General features: G+C 39.0%; 1 protein-coding gene across 7 annotated transcripts in view; it reads right to left on the bottom strand.

Moving 5' to 3' along the window:
* LOC137274609 (teneurin-m-like) overlaps positions 1-14711 on the bottom strand; it is a 303728-nt gene extending 289017 nt beyond the window's left edge. For 5 of the 7 annotated variants that reach the window (XM_067807895.1, XM_067807889.1, XM_067807897.1 and 2 more), the window contains exons 1-2: positions 14670-14711; positions 1408-1469 (exon numbers count right to left, since the gene is read on the bottom strand). The gene's annotated coding sequence lies outside the window, so the exon portion shown is untranslated. The remainder of the gene's footprint in view (positions 1-1407; positions 1470-14669) is intronic. The other 2 variants (XM_067807900.1, XM_067807899.1) reach the window with 1 other exon arrangement.
* Between the last annotated feature and the right edge of the window lie 3813 nt (positions 14712-18524).

The following is an 18524-nucleotide window of genomic DNA, read 5'->3' as shown; positions in this document are numbered from 1 at the left end:
TTTTTTTCATTGCTATAGTTTTACTCTTGAACAGAACAGCATTCCTGAGGGATTGAGATGACAAACCCCAGAAAGATTGGGCAAGTCTTGTTTGGTGTTTCGTGTCTGTAATCCAGGACTGCCTGTCAGTGAACTGAGATGTGAGGTAAGGACAAAACACACTTTCATTGTTGTCATTCCTGTTTAAGTAATCTCTACGATTCATTCAAGGCAGTGTTAACTCAATTCATTAGATGTCCAGTTTCACTTGATTACCATTTACAGAATAAACTTTGAGCAATCACTTATAGCATCACGGTTATCCCACAAGCAACATAATCCATCTATATAAATCTCCTTTTACTGATTTTAACAAAATCCTAAGTCTAATGTCCATTTCAATATTAACACCAAACTGACGATCAAAGACATAGTGTTTGCCCGACTTGAAACCACGGCGTCGTCGGTGACTTCATCGGAGTTGTAATCTGACAAAACAGCTGAGCTCACAATAGTCAGTGGGAGTCATGGTAATAAGAAAGTTCAACTTGCACACTAATCATGAGAATTGTCAGTAGCCAGGAATTTAAATCCAACTGTGAGTAGTGATGTTAATTCACTTCGCAAACACGGACATCTGGGACCACGCAAATACGTCCCGATAACGTAACAATGCAAACGGGAGATATGATAATTAACACGACTTATGGACAGGTTGGGAGAACCACCAATCACATAAATTGTCATCATTACAGTCTCGACCCCCCTTCTCTTTTGTACTAATGTGACCGCATTATTTACTCTCACATCATCAGGGTCAGGGGTCATCAATAGAAGCTCTCTTTGTGACCTACTTGTGCACAGACACCAAGCGAGTAGTACAATTTTTTTCAAGGTTCACAGTAATGAATTCAGTGTTTCGACCTGTCTCCTTTAAGTGTTTTAGCTGCGGAGTAACGAGTTCCATTAATAAAGTCTGCTGTCTCATTACTCCTTGCCAATGAATGCTGCATGCTTGATACAAATGATCGAATTATGAAAATTTCCATAATTTATCATGGTTTATAACCAAATCAATTATTTCCACCACATTACTATAAAACCATCTTCATTCTCTTTTAATGACATCAGAGACAAAAATTAGGATAACTTGACTGTAGGAGTGTGGCGCCTCCAATGACGCCAACATAACTTTGCATAAAATTGTGAGTTTTAAGTTCAGAATAAATACAGGTGATTGCAACAATATTTTATGCCTTCCAAAACACCCTCTTTTGACCCCTTATAGAGGAAACATTTCATAAAATTCCGGAAGACTTCCAATATGAATTGTCGCCAAATTGGATGTAATCATACGCCATAGGGCCACAGAGTGGGACATTGCAGTGAACCAGATTCTTCACATGATCCAAACATCAAAATTCTTACCTGGGAATCAGAAATCCGTGCAAATGGACAGTGAAAGGAATATCTTGTAGTCTTCAAATTATCTGGAATGATAACAGAATTTATTCAATTAGTCCATTGTGCTGGCAAGTTTATGCAATTTTACAACAAAGATTCAAGATGAATGATGACAGCTTGACAACAAAATTTAGAAAAGACAAGGAAGTGGGTGATGCAGCAGCAATGTGTTAAGTGATGTGTGCATCCTCTTTCTGATCCCCTTATTCTGATACTGCATCCCTGCCACCCTGAACTCTCTAAAGAAAAAATTACAACCAATTTCATGTCTAATCAGCCCCTATATTACCCCCTTCCTCGAAACTTTCCAAGGGAAATATTACAACTAGTCCCCTTTCATATCATCTTCTAAAAAAACAGTTCCTATTTCCCTTCTGTCCTGAACTCTCCAAGGGAAATATTGCAACCAATTCCCTTTCATATCAGCTTCTAAAACAACCAGGTCCTATTACCCTTCCGTCCTGAACTCTCCAAGGGAAATATTACAACCAATCCCCTTTCATTTCAACTTCTAAGAAAACAGGTCGTATTTCCCTTCTGTCCTGAACTTTCCAAGGGGAATATTACAACCAATCCCCTTTCATATCAGCTTCTAAAAAAAACATGTCCTATTTCACTATTTGAACTCCCCATGGGAAATATTACAAATGAATCGTAACAATGTTTATCAGGGCTACAAGTGAAATCTCTGTATGCCGATTACTGTCTGACCGTCTCTCATCTGTGATGATCTACAACTAATGGACGCCATGTCTTCAGACATAGGGAAGACATTGCAAGGTAAAATAAATGAGGAAAAAATCTCCCAGAATTAATTGAACCTCATCATTCATAGATGAAAAAATCCCCCGTTTTCCAATATCGGTCTGATCTAACTGTATATGTGCATTAAAGATCAATTTCTGAAAGGTTGCTATCAAGCTAAAGGATCATTAATCATGTTTATATCACAGACAAGACGGTTGCTTGTCACTGGATCCAACTGTTCAGGTAATATGCTAGACAATCCCGTACATATTATCACTGCAAAGTCATAAACTTGCCTTACAGTAAAGAGATTTTGGTGGGTTGTCCTCAGTTGAGTGTCAATGTAACGACTAAAACAATTAAATTTCCTTAAATTTTAATTCAATGAAGTGCCTGTCTGGCATTTTATCTGAATGAGTATAAAATCCCCTTTCAGCAAAATTACTATTTATTGCAATTGTTTTTCAAAATGAATTAAAGTCATTCTTCCCCTTTGCATTAACGTATTATGAGGGCACTTTCAGTTGAGTATCAAGGCTAATCTCAACTGAATCTCATTAGAATCACGTCATTTCTCAAAGTCAGAACCATATCGCTTTGTCTCCGAGGCAAGATCAACCAGGAAGGCTGTAGGCATCCGAAATTGGTAGGTACACAAGAAACAGGTCTCTTGGGGAACCATGTTAATTTTTTGATGGGTCTCTACACCAACATTCGAGTCATTTAGACAAATTTACGCTCCTGTGAATTTAAATAAAGCAATTGCGAAGTAGCCTCAACGGAAACTTTTGTTTTGGGTAAATGAGCTGGAACAGTAAGTGGGAGCTGTAGAGGTAATTCATACATGGCATCAGACTGTCCTCCTCCCTATCCGCCCCTATCACAACACAATGTTGGGGGAGTAAGTGCAAGCTGCACTGCAGTTCACACTCCCCCTCCTGCAGAACGTGGGCACTCTCAACATTTCCTATGCCTGAGTGGTTCCTTGTTCTGTTCCCATCCTCCCATCCATCATGGACCTGCCCAGCGCCTGTCACAGAGGAACCTGAGCCGCCTCCCCGGTCTCTGCAGCCCAAATGTCATCTGAGGAAGCTCATTTTTCATGCTCGCATTTTTCACTAACTGATTCATGTTCGAGTCGTTGACTTCCCAGTGTTTTTTCAGACACACTTTCAATGCTTATTTTTTTGTCATTTTTTCACAGCTACCTCAAGCATGAATGTTTTCTTTTGTCTAGCCTGAGAGTAATAAGGTTTGGGACACTGTGGCGGTATGTCACCGGGCTTCAGAATGAAGACGTTACAGAGTCTGGGATTACTGTAACAGCTTGCTAATGACCCCCACAGACACCAGAACAAAGGGACAGACACATCCTCAAGATTTATAGAAACGTACAAATTAGTCACGTTGGTTACGCCACACATTTGGCATAACAGAACATAATTCATGCAAATAGATTTTGATCACACTATTGCAATTAACTTCCAGGGGCCATATTCTTCCAGGAGAACAACCGTGGTTGATTGTAGGGAATGAAATATTCCTGCAATGTACAGCCTTAAATCTCAGCATGATTAACTTAGCTTGCTATACTGCCAGGGAATACTGACAAAGCACATTACAAATTAATAATACCCATAAACAACACTCAAATTGGACAACTTTGAAAGCTTGTTTTGTTTTGTGAAAGCTTGGGGTTTATTTATGTATTTCAGAAGGCAACCAAGTGAAAGTGTGTATGGTGCCACTGGAATGTGACCAAATGTCATTGGGGTTGGGGGGTGGGGGGGGGTCTGAGAGAAAGCAAAGATGTGGGTGGGTGGGGGTGGGGTGGTTAAAGGGGTGTTACGGCAAGATCAGGGAATCAAGGGCTGTCTTTGGTGAGGTCAGGTGAGGTCAGGTGAGGTCAGGTGAGGTCAGTTGAACGAAATATGGTTCCACATGATACTTAAGAATATTTCACTCCTATGATGACATGCATGCTGGTGTGGCTCCTTGTACTAGCCCAGACTTACGCTGATCACTGAGATACCATGAAACAGCAGTATCAATACCCCACTCAGACACATCATACTGACAACCAGCCCTTGTTTTAACCCTTAATGCCAAGCACCATGCAGGGACCATCACGTACCTTATCTTAACATCTCTTGGTATGACCCTGCCGGGGATCGAACCCATGACTTTCTGCTATCTAGAAGGACACTCTTACCACAGAGGTGGTGAGAGAGTGCCATATGGCAGGTAGTGGCTGTCAGTTGGGATGTGGCGGGTTGAGGTTTCATGTGTTGTGTTGTGGTCACAAATACAATACAAAAGCATCAACATTGCAGCAGGTTCTGAAACTGTGCCCAAATTTAGGCATGAGATAAAATACCAAAAATCATATCCGGCAGCAGCTTTAGTCAGTTTTGTAATATCAATTAGTCAGCATAACTACGAGCTATTTCATCTGTTTTTGTGATGTGAGCCACATTAATGCCACCATCTGAGTTGTAAACAGCAGGGGAACTGGTCATGCTACTGGTGTGTGTTCATCTGTGTGTCAGGAAGAGAGTTAGTGAGGCTTAATGCACCTTCCAGGCAGGATTACATCAATATCACAGCAGGCAATGACTACAATAATCTGTCTCTCAACCACTAGACTGGGGAACTTAACTGCCATTTTGTTTTAGAGAAGAGGCCTTCACTGAACCTTGAAGTGAAGCACGATGAAATATCCAGCAGAATAAAGAAACACAGAAGTCACTGCCATCAAGTGAGTGAGTGAGTGAGTTTAGTTTTACGCCGCACTCAGCAATATTACAGCTATATGGCGGCGGTCTGTAAATAATCGAGTCTGGACCAGACAATCCAGTGATCAACAACATGAGCATCGATCTGCGCAATTGGGAACCGATGACATGTGTCAACCAAGTCAGCGAGTCTGACCTACCGATCCCGTTAGTCGCCTCTTACGACAAGCTGAGTCGCCTTTTATGGCAAGCATGGGTTGCTGAAGGCCTATTCTACCCCGGGACCTTCACGGGGCTCACTGCCATCAAACATGAATCCAAGACATGACACTGCTGAGTGAGGCGATTGGTTGTGTTTAACACTTATCTCATTACAACAGCTGAATAAGTGAGCAGACAGCTCTGCAATGCTTGTTTCAGATATTTAGAACTTTGCTGAAAGAGCAAAGGTATCCTACTGACACACCAAGAATCATATGTTGAGCAAACTGAAGCTCAAACCCACTGTCAGAGGATCCTGGCAGGCCCAAGGGAAGCGACTCTGCACAGCAATTGTGGCACCTTAGATGACCACGCCATCCATGCCCCTCTGTTTCGTAAAGTGAAAACTTTTTAAGATTGACATCCTGTTAGGAATTTAGTTTCAATATTAAGCGACCACATTACCTTATTAAAATAATCACTCAAGTTACATCAAACCAAACTCACGGAATTGTTACTGTATGTCTGACACATACTGCCAGACAAAAAATCCCTTCAGACACCTATACATGATGTCCGAAACATGGAGGACACCTCTATTGCATGAGGTCATATTGTACAGTTCAAAAACGCTCAATTAACATCATAGCTGAGACTTTCTTCTCTTCTATAAGTCATGGAAGAAATCTGTTTCATAGCAGTGTTAGCTATATTTGTATATAAATTGTTTCAGGTAAAACAAAGCATGTGAGATTCAAGTGAGAGATGCATGACTGACTGTGAGTACCCAGTGCTGAAGTGCTGAAACCAACAAGCATGGAACACATGCTTTCAGTAAACCAACAATGGGGCTGGTACTGATATTGACCAGGGACTGATATTGTCTCAAAGCCATCATTATTATTATGAACTGTAAAAAAAATACTTCCAATATGGACACAGCATTATACAAATCAGTGAAATGACTGATAGATTTTTCATATCCAAGCTATTATTTGCTTCACATAAAGAAGGTCACATAATTAGAGGCATTTTGTCCCACAATTTAGTTCAGGTAGTGCAAGCATAACAGTCACAGATGTAGAAATCAATTATACATGTGACAATACTTTGTACTTCCTTCAGGTGAACTCCAATGTATTGTTTCAAGCAGGATCCCAAAGGACTCAGTGTAGAGTGAAATCTCTCCCTGGGATAATTAAACCTCATTACGATCATTCATGTGTTTAAACAAGGACGTCATTCTCAAAAATCATTATTTGAAACCAAATTTTGAAATTTAACAAAGGCAACACATGAGCACGTAACGAATGGGCATGTACAACTATATTATTTTAATCGGCAAAATCAGATATATTCAGATTTATATAACAATGAAACTACAAATTCCCATCATGACAAATATTTAAATTAAAACGCAAATCTGCACAAAGCCAACATCTCTCACCATAATAGCAAATATAAAAATGCTTAGGTCTTTGATCCCTAAACAAAACTTTCGATTTTGTCTTTTGCTAGTGCTTTTTATAACTATTCTGAAACATTTTAAACTGTTTTTTTTATATATTCTAAACTGTCATTCCAAAAAATGTCAGGCATATATTCATCATGCAACAACATGTCTATCTCCACCAAACAAAGTGATTCAGAAATGTTTGGAAAATGGTCAAAGAATGGAAAATCAGCCCAGTAACTGCAGACCCCCCTAAGTAATTGAAGGAATTAGGGCAAACTTGAAGGAATTGCATCTCAAATGTAAACAAACACACCGCACTTGCGAAACAATTGCAGCAATATCGGTAGTTTAGCGGCAATAACATAAACACAACACCCTTATCGGAAGCAATGTCGGTAATACATGAAACACACTTGGCCATCTTCGGAGATTTCTCGGTACATACGTAAATAACCTCCAGGGGCATGACTTATGACGTTCTTTTGCAGTGACAATCTTTTCCTAAAAAAATAATCTATAGCTCCGACAGCACCTCATACCTAAACGTATTCAACACGGGTGGTAAAAGGTGGATAATTATAAAAATGAAAACAGTAGAAACCCAAAACAAAATTCACCGAGACGGGTGCTCCTTCCAGTGACGCCATGCTTTGATGTGCGAGTTTCAGGACGCGACTGACAAATCATGGAAAGAAGCCGAAAAATCTCTGAAGATGGCCAAGCGTTTTCAAGTATTACCAACATTGCTTCCAATAGGGGCGTTGTGTTTATGTTGTTACCGCTAAACTACTGATATTGCTGCAATTGTTTCGCGAGTGGGCTGCGTTTGTTTACATTTGAGATGCAATTCCTTCAAATTTGTCGTAATTCCTTCTACTACTTACGGTGGCCTGTAACTGGTTCCTCAAGATTTAAGGCTCCCTGGGCCTTTTCATCTACACCGTATTCCAGAAATATTTTGAACCATGAGTCTGTGTACACTGTGAATGTGCATGACAATCAAGATAGCAGGGATGATTTTAGGTCTGTGACATTTAGAACTGTCACATGTAAGGAGGAAAGTTTTACGAATGTCAGTGTGGTTTGTTATGAGGAACACAATGTTTCAGAGTATACGCTTACTCCTTCATTAGTATGGGATTCTAAAAGAAGTTGACACCCATGGGATGATTTTGTTCAAACTGAACATGAACAGTGACATTAACACTTGGTTAGAATGATCACGCTCGAAATTTGATGATGCTCAAGCTGCTGGGGACGATGACAATCTGGCTGTTGGGGACGATGACAATCTAGCTGTTGGGGACGATGACAATCTAGCTGTTGGGGACGATGACAATCTAGCTGTTGGTTCGATGACAATCTAGCTGTTGGTTCGATGACAATCTAGCTGTTGGGGAATGATGACAATCTAGCTGTTGGGGAATAACTACTATCTAGCTAGTTGGGGAATAACTACTATCTAGCTAGTTAGGGAATGATGACAATCTAGCTAGTTGGGGAATGATGACAATCTAGCTAGTTGGGGAATGATGACAATCTAGCTGTTGGGGAATAACTATTATCTTGCTAGTTGGGGAATAATGACCCTCTAGTTGTTGGGGAACAATGACCCTCTAGTTGTTGGGGAACAATGACCCGCTAGTTGTTGGGGAACAATGACCCTCTAGCTGCTGGGAACAATGCACTTGAGCTGACAGGTTACAAGTACACCTGATTAGTCTCCATAAACAACTATAGTGGTTTACTCTCTAAAGGAGCACCACTGGAAATCCAATTATCTGACTCATGCACATGTACACAGTGAGATGTTCTCTGTTGACATTGTCCAGAACATGCCCTTGGAGCCACATCAGTGCTTGAATAGGACATTCCCCAAATCAGATTATCCTGACAAAACAAAGACAAGTAAGTAGGAAATGAGCTGGCTAAAAATTATATATTTCAGTGTGAATCATATCTAAAAAACACTTTACCTCAAAATCAGAAAGGTCCACTGTAACAAATGTCCATTTACCGATATTAATGTGAAGCTCTACTAAATATGAAGACAGAGACTCCTCACAATGGTAATCCCCCTGCTCAGTCGATCTGTCCATCCCCTGCTTAATTGTCTCCCTTCTTGTCACGTGTGTCTTCACTCAAGTGGTGGCTGGCCACTGAGATGACCACTCTTTAATTCAATTGCTGAGATCAGAGCTGCAACATGACTGAGAGACAGTGACACCAAGCTTTCCGAAGACCAATATTTAATTGTATTTATTTCTGGAGTCTAGCAACTCATTCCCTGTAGGCTAGGATTCGTCCCAGGGAGTTGAACTGAGAAATTGCATTAGTTTCTGGGCACTTGCTCAAGCAACATGTTACACTTGCCCAGTAATGGCCCAATCCTTTGAGAAGGAAAATAAGGTCCTCACCAGATTTCCATGCAATCAATAACCAAAATAATGACTGCTTGTCGGTTTTTCACCATTTCCACGTCTCTTCGTTTCTTCCATTTGGGTAATTTTTTGCATCATTGGAATGATTTCAATTGAGCGAAATCGTCTCATGTTCTGTGTGTATTTCGATTTAGAGACGAGAATTGTGCCATTGTAACATTGTTGACTGAAATACTGCAAGCTGATGACATCACAACTATAACAGAATGAGCCTCCCGTCCAATCAATTCCTATTTTTTGCATTCCATTTGAAAAATTCTATTTTGGATATGGAAATTCAAATATCAAAGGATTATGCAATATCATTAGCACATAAATATCATTACGGATGTGAAAATAATAGCAGCGCGATGAGATGTATTACTTTGAAATGATAAATGGCTAAATCATGTCGATGCCCTAAACAAACCGATCACACACAAAGCACACGTTATTAAACATGTACAAAAACACAGTAATGTATCACGGTCAATTCGGTCAATGGACATGAAAAACATTAACTTTGTGAAATCAACATGCGTTCACTTCACCATCCACAAAAGCCATCATAAGAGTCTTGGAGATCAATACAACAAACTCACAGCTCCAAACAGAAAATATATAAATCACGATCAATACTTAATCAGACAAATCATGCTTTCTAGCCCCAATCTGTCCTTTAATTCAATAAACAAAACATGTTCATACACTGCTGCTTTCAAAGCCAGACAGAAGAGCTTCAATCAGATGGAAGTGTTCTGTACACAGATTCACGCTTCAGCAACCACTGTAACAATATGTTGAGGATTTTTGACTTCTGGTCACTTCTGGACAAGGCTTATCACCAATTGTCCAGACCGACAGTATGATATCATCTTCAAGCTTCACAAACACAACTGAAAGGACTCACTCATGGATAGAAACCAGCCATTGACAAGCAATACCCTGCCCAAGCTGTCAGTGGCTGGTTTGCCTGACCACTGGCTATGCTGTTGTCAGTAATTACCCCTCAAGTGGCCAAAATGTCAGTTAAAATCATATCTAAACCACATTCAGCTAGGAATGAAACTTACTGCTGATTCAGAGTGGCAGAATAGGTTTGTGGTTAAAGTGTTTGCTTGTCAAGCAAAAGACCTGGGTTCTAATCCCTAAGTGGATACAATGTGTGGTCAAAGCGATAGACTCCCCTGCTGTGATATTGTTACAATATTGCTATACCTAAAAACGACCTAACACCATATTCACTCACTTACTATTACTGATTGAGCCTGAGACCCAGAAAAGCTGTATATCCTAGTAAAATATGCATAGAAATTTTCCAATCACGCATTGAAAAATAACTGTTACATACCAAATATGCATTTAAAATGTTAGATATACACAAAAAGTTTAAAACATATACATACGGAATACATTTACAAAAAACACTTGCGTAATGATAAAGACACTGACTGCTATCACGTTGTACTGTCAGTGTAGGACTAGTGTTGTACTGTCAGTATAGGACTAGTGTTGTACTGTCAGTATAGGACTAGAGTTGTACTGCCAGTATAGGACTAGTGTTGTACTGTCAGTACAGGACTAGAGTTGTACTGTCAGTATAGGACTAGAGTTGTACTGTCAGTACAGGACTAGTGTTGTACTGTCAGTACAGGACTAGTGTTGTACTGTCAGCATAGGACTAGAGTTGTACTGTCAGCATAGGATGAGTGTTGTACTGTCAGTATAGGATGAGTGTTGTACTGTCAGTATAGGACTAGAGTTGTACTGTCAGTATAGGATTAGTCTTGTACTGTCAGTACAGAACTAGAGTTGTACTGTCAGTATAGGACTAGAGTTGTACTGTCAGTATAGGATGAGTGTTGTACTGTCAGTATAGGACTAGAGTTGTACGGTCAGTATAGGACTAGTGTTGTACTGTCAGTATAGGACTAGAGTTGTACTGTCAGTATAGGACTAGTGTTGTACTGTCAGTATAGGATGAGTGTTGTACTGTCAGTATAGGACTAGAGTTGTACTGTCAGTATAGGATTAGTCTTGTACTGTCAGTACAGGACTAGAGTTGTACTGTCAGTATAGGACTAGAGTTGTACTGTCAGTATAGGATGAGTGTTGTACTGTCAGTATAGGACTAGAGTTGTACGGTCAGTATAGGACTAGTGTTGTACTGTCAGTACAGGACTAGAGTTGTACTGTCAGTATAGGACTAGAGTTGTACTGTCAGTATAAGACTAGAGTTGTACTGTCAGTATAGGACTAGAGTTGTACTGTCAGTATAGGATGAATGATTTCTTTTGAAATCATTTCCATTATATGTAAGTTGGTTTTGATTACGTATGACATAAGGCACATATTTGAAAGGACTGGGTAACGGTAATCCCCACAGAGCATTTATAAAACCCACTCCAACAAAATGCATAAGGTACAGTACCCACATTAGGTAAATCTATCTGGAGATCCGAATGTTCAACAGGGTAAAAACCCTGACATCTTGACATCTGACTTCTCCCATGCCCATTAAAACACATAATATAACTTAAATCCAAGTCAAGTCTAGAATACTTTGGCAAGGCTAGACAGCCTCAAGTCTTTGAATTTTCTAAGCAATGTGTTTGAGTACATTTGGCTCTTATCTACATATATCATGTTAAATGAGGTAACATCACTCAAGGGATATTCACGTCTGACTAAACTACAACGACAAGGTGGCATGTTAAATCACAGAAATTATAATAAAGTCTAAATTTGACTTATGACCAACAGGCATCTAGTCACAATTCTATGGCTCAATAGCTCTCATATCTGGAAGTGATAAATCGTCAAACTGGCCACATACTTCAAAGATGGAGAGCTGAAGCGATAAACGTCAGCAGTCAACAAACACCACAATAATGGAGCATAGATCATCACTGCACAGCACCAGCACATGACAGGCAAATTCTTACATCTAATGATTATGTGCAGTTTTGAAGGATGATACTCAAACATCTAAAAGATGAAATTACAACCTATTTTAATTAGTATTATTAACTACAAGCACTTTCGAACAACTCTGAAACTCGCTCCTGCCTGACATGGAGATGATTTTCAATAAACAGCAAGGACCACCAACATCAATCTTTGCAAAACCATAAAATGGTCAAAATTTTATGCTTTTTTCCTGCTAAAACAGAGAGGAAATACCTTCAGGATATGGCAATAAGATACCAATTAATGTGAGACAATTATTGGAGACAACCACGGAACTCATCATATTACTCAATGACACATTTACAGAAGTATTTTAAAAATCTGTTTGTAGAAGTCTTGGTCTAAAATTTGATGCAAGTTGTTGGAAAATAGCATAAATAATATTCAGCTCCCAGCTTGGTGCTTCAGCTAGTGAATAAACAACAAAGAAGTTGCAGAATGCCAAGATACTGCTATTCATCGTTTTGTTAAAAAAATATATACCTATACTTCTTTCTTCTTTTCTCATTTCAGTTTTCATTTTGAACAGGCAGCATAAATGAATTATCAGTAGGATTCCTAAGTGAAAGTAAGAATGTACTTTTGCATGGCGACACATGGAGGCAGAATTCAGCCCAGTAGCCTGGTAGTATACATGTGTCAAGCTGTTGAACACAGAAAGATACAAATCAGACATCCATGACAATCCCTATGATACTACCTTTAAGGTTTGTAAATGTTTCAGGTGAATTTTCACAGGTAGACCATTTGGACATACTACAGCAAAGAAAGTCAAACACTGCAGACCTGTTTTCATGATACATAAAGGGTAATTACAGTTACCTGCCTACGTACAACATAGTTAAGCAACACTTAATTCCAAGAAAGAAGTTAAGTTTTCAAAACATTTTAGGAAAGACATGCAGAGGATGTTTAAAGCATCAATGACGAAAATGATGTCTAGCGCAATACCCTCATTCCAACTAATACCTATGTTCACCAAGTCCATCATGTCACTATTTGTCCAGTCTTTCCTTGTGTTTGTGTTGGATGCCAGCAGGCATATTGCCAGCTGAAACATTGCTAGGTGCAGAGATAAACCACCATCACTAGTACTTCATAAACACATGCTTACAACACAAGCGGAAGAGATGGTTTATGGATGTTGAAAGGCTTTTGATGCTTATTTATATGACTTTTAAAAATATCTACTCAGGGCAAAGGCTTCTTAAAATGGGCTTCACTACCTCATTCTTTATGCACAATGGCAAACATGTTCAACTGTACAGATGACAGTACAATAACATGGTAAGTTTTTGAAAAACATGTGACAACTTTCGCCATAGTAACCAGAAAATGACAATTAACACTGAGAAAAAAAACTGAGAATAACAGATTACCTCAGGCTCTTGCAGGGAGCATGTAAAGCTGTAAAAAAGGTTGCAGATTCCAGCTTGTTCTATACAATACCCAAACCATATGAACAAAGAAATGAAATGTTTGGAATGAAACATCACAACAGTGGATGATATAGTGTCATACTGTTCTCAAAAATAACAATGATACATCACATCAGCTGACCAATCATAACTGTTAAAATGCACATGTGTAGTATCAGTTGTAACTCCACACCTTTCTACCTTGTGACTAATATCCTGTATAATACTGATATCATACCCACTTGACATTTACATTTTACACATCATAAACTCACAAAGGAAAATACCACTGAATCAGCTATCTAGTAAAGGACCACATCTTTTGACCATCATCCTTAACAGCTGAGCATCATAAATTCAAGCCTGGCAGCATATCTGTTAATGATCACAGATTACAGTTTTCTTTCATTTCATTGTTTCCTGCATTTTAACAGTCCATAACATCATATTCCAGTTCAGAAATAACCACTTAATTGTAGCCTTGTGAAGTGTGTTTCATTGTCCACCAAGCATACATGAAATTCAAGAGTAAGTAAATAAATAGTCAGGATCATTATGCCACATTACCTTAAAAACTCGCTCTCCAAAGCAGAATATCCCAGTCTCTCTCAAACAATTGAATACCACCAACATAGCATAACAACATGTGATTGGTGAAACTCCCATCCAACAAAGCTGGCAACATATTGTATTGATTTTCCAACACAATCATATTCCATAATCTTCAAACAGCACTGTAACTGTATTGAGTTAGCAAGATTGCTATCGAAAACATCCAATACACAATAGAGCCTGGCGTGTTGACAATGTATTCCAGCAACAGGTTTTATCAATCCATGATAAAGCCAAACTGTTCACCAAATCTGTCTCCAAGGATGGAAATCTGAATCAAGCAACGCCTCAGAGAATTGGAATTAAATAAAACCAGAATAGGAGTATAGGCGCTTATTTCCAATATGTCATTTTGTATCTGGATGCAGTGAAATGAAATTATGCAGTTCAGCATTACATAACAAAGATGAATTGAAAAGTAGAGCGGACGACTTTGCAAAGTATTAAACACAGCCAGAATCAATGATTTTTAACATGGAAAATACTGCAGAGGACACACACAAAGAACGAGTCTGTCAGTATTGAGTGAAGCAGTATTGTAAACATCATAAAGATCCATCCCAAGATGACACATGCAATAGAAATGTGTTCAATGTTTCTCCAAGATCACAAACAGGATAAATCACATTTCACAATATTTACAACCATCAAATAAAGGTTTTACTACCTTTCCTTGATATTCTTATCAATTCCACAGCAATAAATAGTCACAATCCTCACACAGCAACACGATTTATCCCTATGGACCGCCAAGCTATCCGAAAGCCATTTGCCTCATAGCCAATACAATCAATGCTCGAAGCATCAGCTGTTCCGATTCACTGCCCTTCCTAACCCCGCGACACCTGTCGAGTGTTGGCTGTCGTCTAAAGCCCTGGCCCAGGTGACACATGTTTCGAGTCCATCCTAGTCCAATAGGTGTCTCAAGGACTCTTAACATCGGCCACCTTGATAGCCAGTGGGATTCAAGTAGATAACCCTTGCGTTGTTTGCTTAGTATAATATGACCAATGTTCACCACACGGTCATGCGTTAAAGCACTTTGTAACACAAAATCCGCCTGTTTGGGTCTCCCATGCTGTTGGGGTAGGACTTTAACGGGTGTGTGTTGGAGAGTCTGGAGGCTAGGGTTACACAGAGGTGGCTGAGCTCAGCAAGCCTACCTCACATGAATATCAATACATTGGTGAAATAGATGTTGTATTGTTAAACATAAGCTGGGACGTTCAGTAATGATAGTCAATACAATGACCATTGTGTGGGGAATGAATAATGAAGGTGTTTACCTTGGTAAACAAAAGGTTATCATAACAAAATACATTCATTTATCATAATGTACAAAAACAAATTGGATGATTTTTTCTGACATTGTAATACAATCTACATGTTGTCTATTATAGTTTGGTGACTAATATTTCCACAAATGTTACATTTTTTGACGTAACTATTTTGTGTTTGAACTTTGTTTTTATGTTGTTATATAAATACTTGTGGGTAAATTGGTGTATGTTGGTTGCTGTAACTGGTGTTGGGTGTGGGTTGGGGTGGTGGGAAAAGACACCAAAAAATTGCCACTTACAAGTAAATGCTTTAACCCCTTACTTGGCTACACTACCACCCTAACTGGTGACAGGAGAATCCTAGATCAAATTATCACCATACAAATGGAATTATACCCAGTACTTCTACACCATTTTGTAACTTCTCCCTCAGAATGAGGTTCGCTTTGTACAACGAACAATGTAAAGAATATACAAGCCTTATTAACAAGATGAAGAACAGCAGCTGAAATAATCAGCACCTGGACAGTTCACCCAGTCAAAGGGGCATTAACAAAATGATCCTAAAAAAGACAGACATCTCTGAGGTTAAACCAAAATTCTGGAATGGAACCCTCAATACTGACATGGGATGAGAATACATGGCTGAGCTGAAACAAAGATGGTAATGGACAGGGCAGCATGATGCAGGAAATGCTGTGGCTTTTTTGGACAATGCACATTTACTGTTGATTACACAATATCTAACAAAGGAAACTCACTTAAACCCTGGCGCTAATGTGGGTGGGTTATATGCCTCTTCCAAAGGACAGCAACACCCCATTTATCTGAACACCCACTAAACAATAATGTGGGGAGTGTCAACACCAAAATACCAGAGAAAATTCTGCACCTCCCATGCAAGTTGTTTCAGTCAGAATGGTTGGTGAACATTGTCACACTAGACATTGTTAACATCCAAAAAAGAAACTAAGAAGACAAAATGTTCAGACAAATCTGATAGTTATCCTTACTTGAGCACTTTAGAAAAAAAAGAAGTATACGTTCCATATTTGCCTTTCATATACTATGGAAATGATTTTTTACAGAAAGCACAAAGCAAAGAGTAAATAAATGACTATTGCAGAAACACTATGCACACTACCACACAGCAAACAGACCTTAAATCAGTGTGTGTGTGGTCTAATAAACACCCTCTGTCATGTTTCTAAAAACCTTGAGCACTTCTGACACCAAATAAAGTAATTCATCGATCAATTCTAAATGGATGGTCAAACTGTAGAAACACATAGAAGGCAGTCAGTGGAGGTTGTCCACTAATTACATCAATCACGGCACATCAGTACAGGGCTTCAGAACTTACACCCAGACCCCAGATCTCCAAATGAATACAAATACTTTCAATACATATCGACACAATGCATTTCATCAACCCAGTTTTGGAACAGTCAACAAACACAATTCAAACCCATTCCCCATCACCTCCAAGAAGTTTTCTCTCATGATTCAAACCCTATAACAAACCTCATGGACAGATAGGTTACTGACAATAGAATGACTTCAAAACCGACATTTGTCCCACATACACATAAAGAGAGGCGTACCAACTATCACAGCAATCTACCTACACAGTATCTAGGAAGTGAGGAAGAAGGGATGTCAAGCATTGAAATCTATCACTGACAGACTGACAACGATATCAACGGTGCTGCAACAACCACTCGATAGCATTAGTCAGTGTTAGATAGCAAACAGAATGGCATTGTTCAGAGAGATAGCGTGATAAGAAAAGTGTTACCTGGTGAGTCGACGTCACTCTGCAGTGATATTGTCCGGAGACCAGCGAAACTGATATATATATATAGTACATACTCTTGAAATCAACGTGATATAGACAGACACTAGCGATAAATGTGTCTGTTGCGACTGAAATTGATCGCGTCTAGAGGGCTGTCGAATCCTTGAGATGATGTACCATCAAGGGATTAACTTGTTATCAGTCTGTACTGGGGCTTGTAATTTAAATATGAAGACTCACCATCAGAGATTAAACATCTTAAATTTCAATTCAGATAATAGGTATTATGTTGAAAATATACTGAAAATATCTGCATTTCTCAGACAAATGGCCATCTGTGACAATAAAACTCTGTCGAAGGTAAGGTTTAACTTCTTGTATACATCAAAAGTGATCACTATTAAAGAATCAGTGATGTATTTAAGAATCTTAATTAAGAGGTAGTCTTTTATTACACTGAACATAAATGTGTAAAAATATTTTGATAAAATTTATATATTTGCAAAATGGTTCTTATTGTATAATGTTTTACACTGCCATTGTGACCAAAATTGCTGTGAAACGGAGTTTACTCGGTTTTCACCAAAAGTCGACAAGGAGTGAGCTGGGCTTTACCTTCTTTTACCAATATTATAGCAATATCACAGCAGAGGGACAACAGAACTAAGCTTAACTCATTGTACCCTTGTGGGGAATCGAACCCCGGGCCTTGGGTTTGACGAGCGAAGTCCATAATTAGTAGGCCACCCTATCACCTGCAAACCTGAAAATATATAAGACATAGTCGAACTTCATAAAGACTTTTCTGGATGACAGCAAGGTTGTATATATAAACTGTCTGTTTGCTTATCAAAGTCAGTCTGATCAGCTAATAAGCCACATGTTGACATTTGTCAACTTCACACAAAGTCACTTTGATTTCACACATTTTGTCTGTGGTTTTTTTTGTGACATTTTCCCCACACTCAGCAAAGGTATGATCTTGTCAGAAGATGGTAAGAAAAGCCTTACATAGCCACAAGGACCTTGACTGTCATCATATCCAGGCTGACATTTGTTCTGCAGCCCTCAGAAACCAGACTGTAGTTGTCATTGTTCTGTCGACCTTTCAAGTAATTAGGGCTTCTTGCCATAAGGCAAAAGACCTATTGTAATTACTGATGTTTTTATTATTATTATTATTATTATTATTATTTATTTTTCCGCCGGATTTTGTTCCAGCCCTACAAAGAGCACCAGTGGACAGAATCGCTTGAAAAAAATCAGGCAGATGCACACCGAGGTGTAGATATTCCCCATTAAAATCTCTAGGCTGTGGGCCCAATAGCAAAGGGGAGATAAATCAAAATTAATTCGAAATTTTCAATTTGAAATGCAAATATCTCGAAAACTACTGCTGCAATGACTACCAAACTTCTTGAGCAGATGTGCAATCAAAATGGCT

The sequence above is a fragment of the Haliotis asinina genome, chromosome 2, assembly GCF_037392515.1.
Source record: "Haliotis asinina isolate JCU_RB_2024 chromosome 2, JCU_Hal_asi_v2, whole genome shotgun sequence".
Lineage (NCBI taxonomy): Eukaryota > Metazoa > Mollusca > Gastropoda > Lepetellida > Haliotidae > Haliotis > Haliotis asinina.
The sequence above is the reverse complement of the archived record's forward strand: the minus strand, read 5'-3'. Positions and strand labels throughout refer to the sequence as shown.